The sequence below is a fragment of the Rhyacophila brunnea genome, unplaced genomic scaffold (genome assembly GCF_057557595.1).
Source record: "Rhyacophila brunnea isolate RB1 unplaced genomic scaffold, BYU_Rbru_1.0 scaffold_19, whole genome shotgun sequence".
In the NCBI taxonomy this organism is placed as follows: domain Eukaryota; kingdom Metazoa; phylum Arthropoda; class Insecta; order Trichoptera; family Rhyacophilidae; genus Rhyacophila; species Rhyacophila brunnea.
This window is the reverse complement of record NW_028232848.1, coordinates 5684671-5697019: the sequence shown is the minus strand read 5'-3', so window position 1 is coordinate 5697019 and position 12349 is coordinate 5684671. Positions and strand designations below refer to the sequence as shown.

The 12349-nt window shown below is 37.7% G+C and overlaps 1 long non-coding RNA gene across 1 annotated transcript; it reads left to right on the top strand.

Annotated features, from left to right (window-relative positions):
- The first annotated feature begins 9195 nt into the window (after positions 1–9195).
- Positions 9196–11049, top strand: LOC147072674 (uncharacterized). The gene is made up of 3 exons (XR_015070531.1): positions 9196–9338; positions 9932–10086; positions 10368–11049. It is a non-coding gene; the product is annotated as an uncharacterized LOC147072674 (long non-coding RNA).
- Positions 11050–12349: the final 1300 nt, after the last annotated feature.

Here is a 12349-nt window from a genome sequence, read left to right as displayed (position 1 = left end):
ATAGACACGAATTTCAAACGACAAATCAACTATTTTTTTAGTTGATGACCACACTGAATTATTTTGGATTTCGCGAAATAATAACATTCCCTATTAATGGGTACAATAATGCCACTAATGACAGTAAATTTACTAGATTCTAGTAAAATAAAATTAGTAATATGACGTAGGTACCTGTTTGAAAACATTAAACATAATACAGATATTTTAATTAAAAAATAAATTTTTAAGTATTAAAGTAATTTCTGTCTGTTGAAAGTTCATTTTAGACTGGTAGTAGCACACACTGTCAGATTCTGACAGTGCCGATCGATTGTCCTCGGTAATGAATAAATTAAATGTCAACTGGATCGTTTACTGGAGTCGTGGCCAAATAGAAAGTCCTCCTTTTCACATACGATTCAATCGAAGATCGGTGACAATTGAATTGACCATTACCGAGTGTTCTCGATTACCTAGGCAGTGGCGGCTCGACGACTTTCTAGGTCGTAGGGGTCACATCTAAAAACTGTGCTTAAAAATATTAACTTAATAATTAGGTAATAATAATAATAATTAATATAGACTTATGTTACACCCCCGAATGGTCCGCATTTGGGGATGTCTCTGTGTATCTGGAGAGGCCCGAGTTGGTATCAAATCCAACAAATAGTAAGGGTTGATCACGAAAATAAATAATAATAAAGCCGGCAATGCTGTAAATCACGACCGTTGAAAAATATTTGCAACGTCGCCATTTTTCGACAACGCTCTCGTTGAAAGCGAAACACAAGATGGCGGGTAATACGCAACAGACGGCCAGAAAGTAAACACTGTTAACTCGCGCTCCATATAAAAGAAATTGTAGCTGTGAAAAATTTTACCATTAGAATATATTAACGTAAATACATCTCGTCGTTTCCATCACAATTCCGGTGTGTTATTTGTCCACCTCCAAGTCCTGAATCCAGACGAAAATCCATGCAAAGAAACAAAGTGACAGCGTGCTTTTCACTTTCGAAAATGGAGGGAAATGATACTTATCATAGTCAGTTCTATCGTCAGTTCATATGTCAGTTCAACAACAACATACAGCGAGCGTTTTACTCACCAAGGGGTCATTATTTGATTCGCTCTCCAGTATGCGTAATATACTAACGCTAATGCATTCACATCTTTTGTAGAACGATATTTGCCGCGGACAGCGAAAAATAGACGCCATAGCTCTCTTAATTTGTACATTTATGTGTCACCGTGAAATAGGGCGTATTTATTTTGATTGATTATCTTAATACCACGTAATCGTCATTATGTTATTACCTACCTACCTACATAATTTACAATCATTGCTTTATTTATTTATATAATAATAATAATTATGTATAATTTCGACGGGTTTAGAATGATAAAATAAATTAAATAGTTCCTTTAATCATGTAATTAAGTAGATATATTATTATTGTGACAATAATAAAAAATATCGGACGTGTATTTTTGACATTATAACGATGTGGGGATGATCCCTACGAACCCTTAAGGTAGAGCCGCCCCTGTACCTAGGTTTACTAGGTAGGTAATAATTATTAGCAAACCAACTATTTCGTATACTAGGTAGGTAGGTAGGTACCTATATTGAGATATGCGTGAAATACAAAAATTTAATTATTCGAATTTGACTTTGAAGTCCTTGAGATAGGGTTTGCTCTTTCTTCTTCGCGTGAGGTTATATTCTACTAATTTATTTTCGTTTTTCTTGTCGTTGGTCATTCCTCCCTTTTTATTTACTGGACATACCCGCGCGTCTATTTTTTATGTAGGGAGTTTGGGACCCCTTTGTCTTCATTCTGGATTTGACTTTCTTATTGTTTACATGTTGCGTCTGACAGTTCATTCTAACTATCAAAAAAATTATCTTGAACGAATGGACACCAGACGGCAAAGCAGAACTGCTACAGGAGGAAAAGTTCAACGTACGAGCGTCGATTAAGTTGCTGATGTTTGAGGTATCCTCGTTACGTACCTTATTTCAGCACGGGGACCGGCAAGGAGTGGCACAACGCCCAAAAAACAATCCTTGGCGGCCCCTACGGGCGTAGAGTTAGGTCTAAATGACAAGTTGTGTCGGTGCGACCACTCGTCATCAGCTAACCATCCGATGGAGAGGACCATCGCTGCCCTCCAGAATGCGATGTTTTCCCAACGGGACAGCTTCTGGAAGGGTATGCAAGGGTTAGTGGATTGGGCAACCAATCCTCAAAACATCATAACAGCAATGAGCCTGTACCAAAAAATCGAAGAGGGTTTTGGGGACAACGCATAATAAAACGAAATAAAGCGAAAACATGACTCAGATCCTTACCGGAAGGATACCTTCACTCGGGAGGCACTATCAAGGATTCCTCCAAGCTCAGAGTTCCGGAAGGCCCTCTAACTCACATAATGGCCGGGGTACTCCCAAGGGGCGACGTCCTGTGGGAAGGGAGTTCTCCATCGGAGGTACGGGCTCCACCAGATTCCGTACTCTAAGCGGAGGTGACCGCATCTGGACGACCAACAACATTGGGGGCCGCCTAGGAGACTTTCGGGGAGTCTGGATCGAGGACTTAAAGAACTCAGGGGTTCTAAAAGAAGCGGGTCCAACCCCCAGTTTTCTCTCAACCCTGTTTCTGATCAAGAAACAAGACGGGACCCTATGCCCTGTTTTCAACCAAAAGCGTTTGAATGCGTTCCTACAGCCAAAGCCATTCAAACTAATTCACCATTACGAGGTTCCAGCCGTCTTACAAACAGAAGACTGGCTAGTAATCATAGATCTAAGCCAGGCGTACCTCCAGGTAACCATGTTTTCTCAACATCGTCGATTCGTTCGACTAGCCTACCAAGGGGAGCTCCTACAATTCACGTGTCTCCCGTTCGTGCTGTCAGCCGCTCCGATTATGTTTGCATCCCTGACCAATTGGGTCGCCGAACGCCTACGAAAGAATGGCTGAGAATATTCACTTACCAGACGACTTCTTAGTAGCCAACCAATCCGAGAAACAGTCTCGGTTCAGGTGGAATACAGGATAACCTTCCTACAGTCTTTAGGGTGGTTAATAAATATTAAAAGATCTTGTCTGAACCCAAGCCAACAATGAGGGTTTCTGGACATCACGTGGGACACACACAGCAAGCGGAGGTTTCTGTCGCCGGAGAAGTGTGTAGCACTCCGTCACCATCTGCTAACACAGGTACAAAAAGGCAGTTGGTCCCTCAGACAGGCACATATCCAATCCCTTCTGAAGCGACTCAACTTCACGTCCTACCTCCACGAGGAAGGTTGCATTGCCGACGGCTACAACGCTCCAGTCATCAATATGGCCGAGGTCCCATCCTCGCCAATTGATGACAATTCAGGCACAAAAAGGCAGTTGGTCCCTCAGACAAGCACATATCCAATCCCTTCTGGGGCGACTCAACTTCACATCCTACCTCCACGAGGAAGGTTGTATTGCCGATGGCTACAACGCTCCAGTCATCAATATAGCCGAGGTCCCATCCTCGCCAATTGAAGACAATCCCACCACAGGCCCAACATGGCATCATATGGTGGCCCTAGGCGATAGGATCCTCAGATTTGACACAACGCAGGTACAAAAAGGCAGTTGGTCCCTCAGGCAGGCACATGTTCAATCTCTTCTGCGGCGACTTAACTTCGCATCCTACCTCCACGAGGAAGGTTACATTGCCGACGGCTACAAAGCTCCAGTCATCAATACTGTCGAGTTCCCATTCTCGCCAATAGGCGACAATCCCACCACAGGCCTAACAGGATATCATGTGGATTGTGGTGGCTCCAGGTGATAGGCTCCTCAGAGTTGACACACAGAACGACATTCAATCACTTCCTGACGACAGACGCAGCCGACACAGGCTAGGGAGCCCAACTGAATGAACACCACCTATCAGGTACGTGGGAACAAGACCAGTTAGCATGGCATGGCATTCCAACAGGAAGGAAATGTTTACAATTCAATCTCGGGTACAATCAATCATAGGATCAGATCTGCTTCTGCAGACAGACAACAAAACAGTGGTGGCATACATCAACAACGAGGGCGGCACAAAATCTGTCACCCTCCTAAACCTATGTCGACAGATACTAGTATTTACCAGTCGAGCCAACATCACGTTTACTGCACAATACTTCCGCAGAAATTATAACTGCGTGGCAGATCATCTCTCCCGCAGACAACTCATTCCCGAATGGCACCTCATCAACACCGCAACCACCCCCCTGTTTCAAAAATGGGGTGTTCCCGAGGTGGATTTATTCGCAAGCGAAACAGCACATGTCGTTGCAACGTATGTGTCACGAGACGTTACAGACAGTGGCGTGCTGTTTCACGACGCCTTCAGCCAAGTATAGAACTTGCGTGGATATTTCCCCCACCAAACTTACTTTCACGAGTCCTAGCGCACCTGAACTCAGCAAAAGGGAAGTACTTATTAATGGCACCGAGCTGGAAACAATGCTTTTGGGAAGTGGACTTACGAAAAAGGGCGATTGTACCTCCTTATACAATGCCTCACCTACATACGACACTAGTAGGTATGGAGACCGTCCACCTCCAAGTACCCAGGACCTGTCCCTTTAACTATGGATAATTTCGGGTGGGGTGAAATAACATCAAATTGAATGGTGGAAGAAAGGGCACTCCTTACTTCCAGATGGCGACCTTCGACTCTAACAACTTACAAACCAGCTTGGAACAAATGAAAGACAATGACATGGTGTAACATGAACCTAATGGATCATAATAGCCCTCAACCAATGGAATTGGCCAGATACCTAGGCCACTTGCACAACATGGAGGGTTTGTCGTACAACACTATCCTGGTGCATAAGTCAGCCATAACCACATTTTGCAAATCGATTATCATTGTAGATATCAGCATCAACGTGGTAGTACAACACAATATGTTACAGGCAATTTCGGTACATAAAACGAAACCCGTCAAACCACCGGTTTGGGATCCAGGACGAGTGGTAGATCATTTTAGGAAAACAACACCGGTGGAGTACAACCTATTCGAAACGTCTCGTAGGACAGCTACCTACTCGGCTGCTTCTCGCATCGGGACGAAGGGTTCGTGACCTCACACTACTCAGTAATAGTAGACAATGGATTAGTGGATAAAGGTGACCACATAATTATATGGCCAATGTTTGGCGCAAAGACAGATACCGCCAAGCATCGTCAATCGGAATGGAAGCTAAGCGCTTCCACGTGTCAAAACATCGACCCAGTATTCTGGTTACGGAAACTCGTCTGCATGTCAAACCCATGGAGAGAGGAAGGTGGGGATATTTCGGAATTATTTATATCTTCAAGAGGACCACCAAAACCAGCCACCAGGATAGTTATAGGGAATTGGATAAGGTCAGTACTGTTGGAAGCAGGTGTACTAGAACCACCAGGCAGTGTCCGCTCTGTGGTGGCTTCCTTAAACTGTAAATATACCCAATAGATGATATCTTAAAGAGAGGTAACTCACGTAGTGAGTCGACATTTCACGACAACTACCAGAGAACGATGGACACACCACCTTCAGAAGGGGAAAAGAACCCATTAACTTCTCTATTCAACCATATACATTGAAAGTCACGATGGTCTATACCTCGTCAATGAATCATTGTCACATACAGGAATTTGGCATACCCAACACCAGGTGATAACAAACAGATATCTCAAGGACTTCAAAGTCAAATTCGAATAATGAAAGGAGTTTTACCTACAAATAAAACTCTTATTATTCATGTTGACTTAGAAGTCCAGGTAACTTCTACCTGGTTCCTTGAGCCATATCATATTGAAGACAAAGGGGTCCCAAACTCTTTACATAAAATATAGACGCGCGGGTATGACCAGTAAATAAAAAGGGAGGAATGACCAATGACAAAAAAAAGGAAAATAAATTAGTAGAATATAACCTCACGCCAAGAAGAAAGAGCAAACCCTATCTTAAGGACTTCAACATGAATAATAAGAGTTTTATTGGTAGATAAAACTCCTTTCGTTATTCAATTTTGGCCATAACTCGAGAGAGCGAAAAAAATTACATTTCAGATTCGTAAATGGACCCGAGGATCATGAAGGCAATTAGAACAGTAGGTAGTACCTACCTAAGTAATTGACCGCAACCGTTTCTACATAAATATTATAAACACCAAGGGCACATAAATATTTTTTTACTTATTAAATTTCACCTATGTACCTATGCTATTAAAAGCTTAAGGCCCTCCTCCCACGGCGCAACTGAAATCTGGTGGAACTGGTTGGTGATGGTACTCATAAACTGACCAATGTGATGATTCGCACACGGCGCTACTGAAACCACTTGAAATAATAATCACATAACTTCAAACTGTCAAACTGGACCATCAGCCGTTTTGTACAAAAACCAACAACACGCGCGCTGCCGCGTTTACTTGAATAAAATTAGGTTATTTCAATTTTGCTTGTCTTGTACTTTTGACGTCTTGGGTTGTAAATGGTTTTTATATCATGACACTTGTTCGCAGTGCTACCAATTTTGGTAAGAAAATAAGATTTTTAACCGAATCTAATGATGTTGGTACCACTGTTTTACGGTGACTGGAAACTTGAGAGACCGCGCGACTAGCATGTTGCATCTCTTCGCGACCGTTTTGAAGCCGACAGATTCCAGTCTCGCCGTCAGCGAGCCGCCATTGAAATACATTAGCTAGATACTGGCTGGAATTTTAGTTTCAGTTCCGACGGACATAAGTTGCGCCGTGGGAGGATGGCCTGAAAGTACCTAATAATAATAATTATTATGTCGTATTGTGCAATCACAATGTGTGTTGCAGCTAAAACAAAATTGTATCGCAGAAGACGACGTTTTCTACTGTACATGACACTCATTTATTATAAAATATTACTTTTTATCAGAGTTTACAAGATTTAAATCATTCTATAGGAATCCTAGTGGCAATATAAATAATTGGTCAATAGCCATAGCCAACAAAATTTTAGTCTATGGTTAATAACAAATAATTTAAGCGACATCTACACGACCTACTGGTAAGATATTTACAAATTATTAAAATTGTCTATTAAATTTATACACAGATGTCACTGGACGACTAAAAAATGCTGCGAGTTAGAAATATTATATTTTTACATTCTGGATTTTGACTAAGTAGAATGCACAAAATGTTTTTTTTTGTTGTCAGTTCCGTGCAATGACAAATTAATTTCATTGGTTCCGTGACAATAACTAAAAAAAATACTGGACCGATATTGCTGAAAATTGTATATTTTTTCGACTACATTGTACCAACAGAATAGACAGATAGAAATAAAAAAGATTTAAGGTTATACAAATTTATGTTTTTATAAAGATCGATGTTTTTTAAAATAGGTACTTAAATATAAAAAATAATAAAACTATGAATTAGTCAAAATCTGTATGAGGAAAAATTGAAAACTTAATAAACTAAATTTTAATAATAAATATGACCATAAAATATAAATAAATACAGATTTTTTTACAATAATTGTTGTAAGTTTATCTTTGATTTTAAAACAAAATTTTTCTTTTTAATGTTTTCAGATAGTACCTACATATTTATTAATTAATACAGTTGAAACTGTAAATTATCAAAAAAAATGTCTTAAATTGCAAGCTTCGTATTTTCTCGCTAGGTGTCTCTGTTGGTATAAGCATGGATGCCCATAATATAATCTTATTAGGATCGGACATGGTCAATAAAAATTATCTCCATATAAGCTGGCAAGACAAAGATACAAATCTCGAAATGATTGATGTCTAGGATTAAAAAAAAAAACTTAATAAATGACAAGAGTATCCCAAGATATATCTGCTTCCGAACTCCAGTAAGTGAAGCACTGGTAGAAGAAGAACGACCTGGCTCAAGAACCTCAGAGACTGGTTTGAGCTCAGCACTGCATCCCTATTTAGATAACTGATGGACAGGGAGAGAATGGGTGAGCTCATGACCGACGCCCGATAACGGATATGACCATTGCCGACTGAAGAGAAAGCCGATACATTCACGATTGGTCCTACCTTTCCGCCCCTCCAATTGTCTATGGATAACCTGTCATTGTCTATACTGACGCGTCTCTCGTGTTCACTTATGGATGCGTTAAATGATAAATATAAAACACTAACATTAATACACCTTCTACAAATGTAATGCATAGACCAATGCTACATATTTTTTGGAAATCGATATTACCACCGGTTTTTGTGTGAAGGACTAGTCTGACTTTGACAGCTGATGAAAAACAAGAATGTTTATTATTTATAAATAACACTGATAGTTAAGGTGATGTCTCTAGGTAAAGTTGTTATCGAAAAATAGCTAGAAAAGTTTATTAATCGGTAAATATATATTCAAAAGTAATGAGAAAAATAAAATAAAAAATTAAGAAGTATCATGGAGTTCTATATACCCAAAAAAAGTGTCAAATTCGGTACATTTCTATCGGGTGGTAAGAATGAATGACATAAGATTTATTATCAAAATTACGATAAAAATGTACGTAAATCTATTACCCAGGGAAACGCTAAGCGAAAATTGGAATTTATTATATCCTTATATCTCTTTTTTCAAATTTAAAAAACATCGATTTAGAGGTTAGAAAGCACGCAATTAAAATCGAAAAATCTCGGCTTACACGCAATTTATCGCGAATAACGCTTAGCGTTTCTATTAAAAATATTTTTTATTAATTTTTACGGCAGTTATTTAAATTTAATCTTGTATTTTTGTATATTAACGAATCGATAGAAATCGAAACCATAATAATTGCTCAAATTGGCAACATGTTTGTCTGTATGGTGCTGCCGTTGTGGAATTATTTGGAAACAAAATATCTCCATACAAAACACACATACCATAACATGACGTTGAAAATGAAACTCACACATAGACAAGACAAAATAACATTTCTCTGCATTTTGACAAAAATCAGTTTATCAGTTTGAGGCGAAATTGCCATATGAATAAAAATAACTTAATAATTGAAATTACAATATTAACTTAATTTACGTATAAACCTGCCTATATTCAAAATTTGAAACTGCGAATTATTTGCAATTAGTATTTGCTTAAATTACAACTGTTTTTTTATCATTATTTATGATAAAAATAATCAACAAAATAAACAAATCTCGCATTTTAACATATGGTAGCATTAGTCTATGGTAGCATTCGTGCTCTCGATCTAATATCGGATTTATGACAATTCTTCTTTATTTGGCCATTATTAGGTATATTGTTTGAAAACAGGAAGGAATCGACTCATCAGTAACATTTTTGTCAAGTAAGTAAACTTTTCAGTGCATAATAAATAATATTATTATCGTACATCAAAATGACAAACTATGTCACGCAGTTTTGATTGTCAAACAAACATTCAAAAATTATTGAAAAGAGTTACATATACTGTATTTTCAATCACCATCATGCATTTATCATCAATATATATTATTTTAGGCGTAGACTCATCGTTTTCGTAAAATTATAAATACTTTACGTTAGTTTGAGGTTATGTTTATGACAAATGTCATCGAGCCCATCTTGTACGTTTTGTAAATTATCTAATAGATAGTGAATTTCTTTCATTCGCATATTATGATTGTAGAACCGAATTTAATAAAATAAAATTTTAATTTCATTCAAAATTACTGAAACTTGTCTCGAAAATGTATCTCATAATCATCATTATAATTATTCACAATGCTTATACAATGTAATCAATGATTGATTATAATCAAATATTTTATGTGCTTTCAAACACGTGTCCGTGTTTTTAATACAACATAATCGTAAATTGAAAACGTTATCTACAGTGATAGGTAAGTTTGACACGAGTATATGAATGTAATTAGGTTATGTTTTTTTGTTTACATATAGATAAATCTTTTAATACTGATGAACTCGACGAAATATTGGACGACAGACTGCGAAGTCGGCGACGGTTACGAGTCCGACAACAGCGACGACATTTACATTCGACATTTACAACCTTCGACATCACAATCCAGGGTGCTTCCCTGGCTCACAAAATGGTAGGTTTACAATTTTCTTAATAATATATTTATTGGTTTTATATACCATCCGGTCATACACTAGATTCATTTTCATTACATGCTTTGGCATAAAAACAAGAATTCATTACATCTTGTACACATGATGTAGCGATTGTCTCGAATGAGGAGTTGATGGTTTGAATAGTAAACTTCAATCAAAACATATTATTACCCATCATTATTTGTATTTTTACTGCTAAATACTTGAATTAATGAGGAAATATGGATTATGTAATAATATTTTTTTCCTATTGTTTCAGTATGCCGAATGCTGGTCCGGAATTGGAGGAAGATTTGTTGGCGAGAGGGCATGTCGGCGATCGGATAATTGCTTATTACAGGACTGCGATGAAGACATGCAAATGGCCTGTGAGGGTTTTTAACCACTTTGTGGACTTGGCGGTAGTAAACTGTTGGCTAATGTATATGCGGAATTGTAAACTAGAAAATGTACCCCGAAAGGATATTATGAGACTGTTGTCGTACTGAATCAGATTAGCGAAAGCTATGATTCGGTATGAAGATCGGGTAGCCAACATTTTAACACTGCCAGCACGAGGTCGGCCAAGAAACATGTCGACATCGCAGGTAGACACAGAGCCACCAGCTCGCAGGAGAACGGTTTTCCCCCAACCGATCGCTGAGGTACGTTTGGACAGCGTTGGCCACCATTCAGCATCCGTGTGCAGATACCCTGGATGCAAGTCCCGCACCAGGTATATTTGCATAAAATGCAATATATACGTGTGCACAAAATTTTGCTTTGAGCTGTATCACACAGTATAGGATGCAGCTCAAAGCAATTTTAAAGTACATATTGTTTAGGGTTTTATTTCATCATTTTAACTAATTTTAAGTGTAAATATATTTAATTATCCTATTTATAATGTTTTCGTATTGTTTTTATTGTGTAATGTTCTATTAAAATTGACCATTCCTATGACAAGTTGTTTTCTTTACCTTCCCTAAGTTTATAGAGTAGGTAATATTCATCTGCAGTGTTACCTGGTATGTGCATATTATAGTATATTTTACTTTACAAAATAAAAAAAACGTAAAGAAAAACAATAGACTAATACTTCTCTTCCATAAAATCAAAGAAATATTTTTTTTGATGGCTGGTTCTCCCTCGGGTCTCAAGTGGTTATATTAGAATATATTATTATATTCTTAAATAATAATATGTAAATGAATTTTTGTCTAGCAATTTTATTCATCTAGAATTCCATTCCATTGGCAACTTTAATTTACTTTTAAAATTAGTTATGGTAACTCACTGCCATCTGATTGAAACTGACCAAAGTTTTTAGTAACAGATTTTTAGAAATTCATGGTAGATGCCTTTAAATATAAATAGATGGCGTAAAAGTCACATTATATGTGTTATTTAGGCCGAAGACATCGCCTTAATATATACTAGCTGAGCCAGCTGGCTCTCGCCAGTCTGTCTCGCTAGGTCTTGCAGACGGCTTGGCGGTATTGTATATTAATATAATTGTGAAGTATGCATAAACGGCGCCATAGTTTTCCCTTCGGGATGGATTTTCATTTACGTAAGACATTTTGACATTTCGCTGATTTGTCAGTTTTACAATTTGCATCTCGTCATTGCCAATACAAATTTGGAGTCATATGCGTAGTCTATTCTGGAGTCAGGCCTTCACAATATCACCTGACACCACTTCAGGCTGCTAGGCCTGCTATAGCAATGGATTGATCCTGGTTGATAATGATTTAAATAATATGTATAACACCAATTATTGTTGAATACCTTTTAAATATGTTTGGGTTATATGAGCCAATTGAATGTATATAAGTTTCATTGGTTTAAAAAAAATTATCATTTAACAGCCATAAAAAAATGTTACTTTATTAAATTTTGAAATAATATTCTATGGTTGATGTTGATCGCAGAGTCAGTGTCGCCATGTCTATCTACTGATTTTTTTAAATTTTGGCTTGGCAACATTGGGTTGATCGCATAGTCAGTGTTGCCATGTCTATCTACTGATTTTTTAAAATTTTGACTTGGCAACACTGGGTTGATCGCATAGTCAGTGTTGCCATGTCTATCTACTGATTTTTTTTTTAAATTTTGACTTGGCAACACTGGGTTGATCGCATTAGTCAGTGTTGCCATGTCTATCTACTGAATTTTTAAATTTCAGAAGATTTTGAAAAATGTGGTTTATTAGATATGATTTAAAACTAATAAGAATAACAATAACTAATAATATTAATT